This window comes from Mytilus galloprovincialis, chromosome 11 (genome assembly GCF_965363235.1).
Source record: "Mytilus galloprovincialis chromosome 11, xbMytGall1.hap1.1, whole genome shotgun sequence".
NCBI classification, from domain to species: domain Eukaryota; kingdom Metazoa; phylum Mollusca; class Bivalvia; order Mytilida; family Mytilidae; genus Mytilus; species Mytilus galloprovincialis.
Window position 1 is genome coordinate 46,888,224 of NC_134848.1, and position 6,694 is coordinate 46,894,917.

The following is a 6,694-nucleotide window of genomic DNA, read 5'->3' on the forward strand; positions in this document are numbered from 1 at the left end:
TTTGGCATGATAAAATTTATGTTATGGAGCGATAGAGAGCTATAGGCATTTGGGTGCACAAGTTTATTATGAAGATTGCACGCATTAAGTCTTGCCTAAAGTTAAATGTAATTGGTTGATGTCTTTCGATGGAAACTTTTAAATTTTAATGTGTTAAAAAATAAATACATAAAGACAAGAGAGATGAGTGAAAAAAATAGCTTCTTTTGACAAATTTCATGAATATGTTCCTATATATAATTGCCTTAGACTGCAGAATTTTGTATATACAATGTATTTGTAAATATATATTTTATACATTACTTTTGATAAGTATGCAACTATAGTGCTTTTTTATACAAAATAAGTGCTTTTTAAAGTGTCCCTTAAAAATGAATAATTGCCAACAATTTTTGTTTTGTTTTTTTTACAAATTATTTTAATGTCTCTTTTTATATCATCTAAATTCATTCATTTTAATCATAAAATAATTTTATAATGAAATCATAATAATTGCTAATTTTGAACATAATAAACAACAATTTGCCTCATTTATATATTAGTATTATCACATTTAGTTTGAAGATTTTTCAAGTCTTAAATTTTTTCATGAGAGAAATAGTTTTTTTTTACAGTTAATTTTGATTATTTCATTTTAAAAGGATAGTCAAAAGAGAACACATTGTTTGTTTGTAAACATTAGCTGTATAAAAAAGCTTGTTTTGGTACTTTTGTCTTTTATGCCATTAATTATTTCCAAATTTTATTGCTATGTCGGTTTCAAATTTTTGCTTTCACATTTTTATTTCTTTCTGAGACTTGTTTATTGTGTAAATTTAATGCATATCAAGGGTTGATTTTTCCTCTATTGTAAGTTTGGGTATTAATGAGTACAATTGTGTACTGTAAATTTAGAAACTTTGACCACCATTTATTGTATTGATCAATGGAATTAAAATAGAGATCGATTATTGTGATTTCAATAAATGCTATAGAGAAACAATTTTTTATTAGGCAAAACTTATCCCATTGCAATTTTAGCAACACTAACCGGGCAAAGTTTGGCAACATGGCAACAATTTCTGAATTTACAGTATAAGATAACATTGGCTACTATTACAGCTATTTCTACTCTTTATTTGTGTGAGGAAATTCATCCTTGTTATCCACAAATAATGCTGGTTATCCATAAAATCTAAGAAAACCGGTACTTATTGAAAATGTTACTGTTTAGTTATGATTTTGTTGCATATTTGTATCATATTAATGTTAGAATTAATGAAAAACTGTTATTTTGTTGTAAAACTTTTATTATTATTGTTATTACGAAACATATTTAAACTGCATTCAAGACTTTGTCTATTTTGAAACATACACAAGAAAGAATTATAAGAGGATATTTGGAAATTCAGAAATTATTGTGATTTTTGAGGAATAGACAAAAATGCTAGATTTATTATTGCGACTTTATGAAAATCTAGGAATAGCTTTATGCTCAGATATAAGAATGTGATTTCTTATTATTACATTTCTAAAAGTCGTACAAAATTTTGGAATTCACAGTAAACTGTTCAAGATTTGACCTATTAAACTGTTGGTTCAAAAACTTAAGTGAAAAAAATAATATGGATTTTTTTTAATTTTTTTTGTAAATCAAAAAAAGTCTTGAGTGCAGGGTACAATGGTAGATTTGTTAGTGTATAGATTTTATAGTATATATATAATTTGTAATATACTAAATTATAAATTTCCTTTGATCTCATTTAGGAAAAAGTATCATTGTTCACAACAAGTTTTGCTCACATGGATTTTATATTGTAAAAATAGAGTTTTACAAATTATAAAGACACCTGTCTTTTGTTACAATTTCAAATGGAATTTTCATCATTTAAGGCAAATTAAAACACTTGAAATAGCCCCATAGGATTTGAAACAGCATGGTTTCTTCAAAAAACTATTGCACAAAATATTTAGAAAACATGAAGGATTCTAGAATACCTTTTTGAAACTGTTTTATGTTAATGCCTAAAACTTTTTCCAATTTGTTTAATGTCACTTATTTCATGTGAAATCCATTGAGTACAATTTTGCAGTGAAGAAATGTTAGGTAGGGTTTCTTTGAATAATAATTACTTTTTTAAAACTTTCTAAATATTGACAGGTGATTTATACTTCAAGCTTCTAAAGGAATACAGCAATTAAAATATGCATGCGATTTTAAACACAATCAACATTGAGGCTGTGACTAAGGACCTCACTAGAAGCAGGTCGTGACTATGTTCTTAATTGACTAGTTTTACAATTTTTCCTGCCAAATTTGTGGGTCTCAGGGCAATCTTTGTAAGCTATAGTTTGATAATTGTAAAAAGTATATGCATTTATTATATAAGAAGCTCAAAAAATGGGCTGGGGTTATGCACACCCCCTTTGAATTTGCCTCTGTAAGTCTAGGTATAATTTACCTGTCATGGTTGAATGGTTTATTTTGATCTCTTTTGTTCTAACTTTAATGTATTCATTTGCATTGCTATTGTTGAGCAGTTGCGTACAAGTTTTCTTTAGAATTATTTATTAGAATGAATGATTGGGTATTATTTCCATGACAAATAGTGGAAATAATAGATTTTGAAATTTACAAAAAAAAATCGAATTGTACAATTAAGTTATTCTTATAAAGAAATATATATTTGTGTGCACTCTACAATAAATATTATTTTTTCTGAAAATGTTTTACTGAAAATTCAGAAATTTTTGAATTATTGATTTTTTTTTTTAGAAAATTGAACAAAGGAAGCAAATGCATGCTTTATTATTGTAATTTCAGAAAACGAATCTTACAACTATTATTTTTCTTTTATCTTGGCACAATTTTTACAAAGATAAAAATATTACAAAAATTTCTGACTGAATACAATGTATTTATTGATTCTGGTTGTTCTTCATCCAATAAGAAATCAGCTAAAACAAGTCGCATGCCATTGTGGTTGTCCTCTGTCCAATGAGAACTCAGCAAAACAAGTCACATGACATTGTGGTTGTCGTCTGTCCAATAAGAAATCAGTAAAACAAGTCACATGGTGTTGTGGATTATCCTCTGTCCAATGAGGAATCAGATCAATAAGTCACATGGTGTTGTGGATTATCCTCTGTCCAATGAGAAATCAGATTAACCAAGTCACATTGTGTTCACTTATAATTTTAGGTTAGTCACTTCGCTTAATTTATTAATTTTAACTAATACTCTTTTATTTAACATATCTATTTATTTAATGCTTCATTCCATTTTATTTTTTTCCGTCCATTATTTGTTCTTTTCTTCCATTTTGTTTATCATTCTGTCCATTATATAAAATGATTATGTTAGATTTAGTATTGAATAAACTTTCCCCAAAAGATTCCTAATTTGAAATATGAAATTTCAATTAAAAAATGATTATAATGATTCCACAGATTTGCTAGAAGAGTGTGCATGTTTTAAAAACTATTTTATATTCTAGATAGCAAGTTTTTTTTTATTGTTAACAAAATCTTAAGGAAATGATATTTGTAGTATTTTTTGTTACTCAGATGTTATGCTAAATTATATCTAGATGACTTCTTTCTTACTTATTTTCTTAATATGCTACTTTTTGGATGTTACAAATGAGGTAATAGACCAAATAAATTTAAACTCCCAAGTCAAAAGTTGGCAATAAGAAAAAGTTAATTTCATTATTTATTTATTTTGGTATAATGTTTGCTTTATTTTCCTACATGTAAACATCTAAAAAATAAATTGCTCTTTAAAATAAGTTGGCAAACAGTTTAAGATATAAAATGAATCACTTTGTTTTTATTTTACTTCTTCTTTTCCTATTTACCTTCTTTATTTGTATTTATTGAGACATACACATGGAGATTTTATATTGAAAAATCTTAATTGTTTAAATAATTATTTTAATTGATTTTAATATGAAAAAATGTCATCTTATCATATCCCTTTTGTTTATTGTATTTTACAAACATTTTAGAAGTGAAAAGGTTGAAAACATTGCATCATGGTCATCTTCAATTAACCATTATTGTTAAGATTTTATAATTGTGGAGTCCAACTTTTGTGATTTGCTGTTTTAAACATAGAATTTTATAAATACAGATTTTATGTAGAACTTATGTTTTTGTTTATTTTTTAAAACACATCAGCTTTTACATCATGATTGATGGAAAAAGACGAACTCATACAATCTTTTATCTGGAAATGTTAAAAGATCTGTTAAAGAAAGACATCACCGGAGTGGTATCAAATACCATGGAAGATAAAATTTAAGATCCCAGGGGTTAAGAATTCCACTAGCCCGACGCCCGGGACTAGATCATTTACGCCTCGGGCAGTTAAAATGTGTAACCGGATATGCCTGACGCACTAGTAACAAAAAATTCTTGATGTTTCCAAAATAGAAAGCATCACTATTCTATGTTAGCCAATCCGATTCAATTAAGTCATCCGGGATTCCAAGAATTTGAACTGGTTTGTACAGGTCCTGTTGTACATATTTTAAAAATAGAAAAACAACTCTGGCTGCTCGGTATCATGTGTTGATTGCAATTCTCGTACTTTAAATATCGATTTCTCATACCATGGCCTTGGGTATTGTACATTGCTTATGCCGAGATTTTCAATTAACGGTTTTTGGGGATATGATGTATTGATCGGTATTGACATGTCTTGTCGCACAGCTCTTGAGCACGAAACCATGCAACAATATATTTCTTAATATTTCAATACGGGAACTTCATTAGTTTCAAAATGAAAAACTGTAGATGAAGGGGGTAATGAGACTGACAATTCATCCCCAAAAATTCCAAATACGACCGGGAAAAGCGGAAATGTTTTTATAGTGTCCAAGACAGGAAGCCTGTCAAGTCTTAAGCGCGAGATTCACACATTTTCATGCTAATTTGGAAGCATTTGCCTTTGATCTATTGTTTATTTTCTTTGATCTTTACAATTTGGCAAAAAACTCGCGCATTTACCATATTTACTACCTCTAAAAAAAGTTGGCAGAACTAGGACACAATGATTCCCCTGGCAAGGGTGGCTGTTGCTGATGAAAAAAAAAACAGACGATGCTCTGTAAAAATTGCTGTTAATTGCCCCAAGCACGCCAATAAAAAGTCTGCTTTGAATGTGGGAACAACTATGATAAGTTAGGTTAAGCACCAACAGAATAAATAGCAGATTAACAAAAAATATGAAATACAGTGTATAATGTCTCCTTCAAAACAAAGGACACACACTTTGTATTATGCAGAAAACTCTTGATTTTTAAGGCATACTAGGGCTAGCAGGTCAGTTTTGATGGACTAGCAGTTCTTCCAACAGGGCTAGTGAAATCCTGCTGCCAATAAGTCCTGGGCTAGTTAGCTGTTACAATTTTTTTTAACCCCTGGATCCCTTTTAATATATGTTGAAGAGACAGCAGCCAAACAACATAGGGTACCAAAAGACATCTACAGAGATAAATGTAGTCCAACACAATAGACTAATAATTAACACAAAAAGGTCTAAATCGTCCAAAAAAAAAATTCACTTGAAAAATTCAGGCCTTCCACTGAATTGAGGATTAATATTTCTTATGAGTCCAATCTGGAAATAAACCCCAGTTACTGTTTAAGTCATGTGGATCAATAACAAAGGTCATGAGCAATGAGGTTATGGAGGAAAAAAGTGGACATTTTAAAAATTTTATAGTTTAAAAAGCATTTTTTGAAAGACGAATGTATGTTGTCTAAAATGGTTTGTTTGATGTGTTTCCTATGGTTTCAACATGTCTCTATGAAATGCTTTATGTACAATACATTGTTTGGACAAGACAGGCTCCCGATAGCTACAACTGGTTTGAAATTTTAGAACTTATCTAGATAGGAATAAATAGTGATATGGTACATGTATACATGGTAGAAGTTGAATATAATAAATGAATTATTTGGTTTCAAGTCAATAAAAGTGTCACGTTATCAAAGATCTTCCAACAAACAAATATATCATAAACATATTAAATACACTGAATGAAAATAACACTAATAATTTCTATATCTGAACTTCTGAAGAGCATTTCTGGATTTACTTTCACCATGAATGCTATATCCAAATCATTTGAAAGCCAAGGTTATAGAAAACTAAATCATGAAGATCAGTATGACCAAAGAGTGACATAAGAAGAGCAAAATTCATCTAAGGTCAACTTTCCCTAAGAGAGTTTTGAACTTTAGTGTCTGAATCTTATTTTATAAACAGAATTGCTAAGTTATGATAAGACAACTTATATTGATATTCCTGGCTGGTGACGGGTGCATGAATGCATACGTTGCAAGGTAAGACATGAATGTTGACTGCTTCAGTAACTACAAGGAGAGTTTGTTAGGGACAAACCACTTGTGAGATGGTCTACATATACTGGTACAGATAATTTGATCTTCATTAAAACATTGGTTGATTGTTTGGCTTTTTTCGTTTAATGCTAACTTCATCATTAACAGCTTTTTAGCTCATTTAGGGGCCAGCTGAAGGACGCCTCCGGGTGCGGGAATTTCTCGCTACATTGAAGACCTGTTGGTGACCCTCTGCTGTTGTTTTTTTATTTGGTCGGGTTGTTGTCTCTTTGACACATTCCCCATTTCCATTCTCAATTTTATTTTAGCTCACCTGGCCCATAACTATAAACTGTTATAGAAA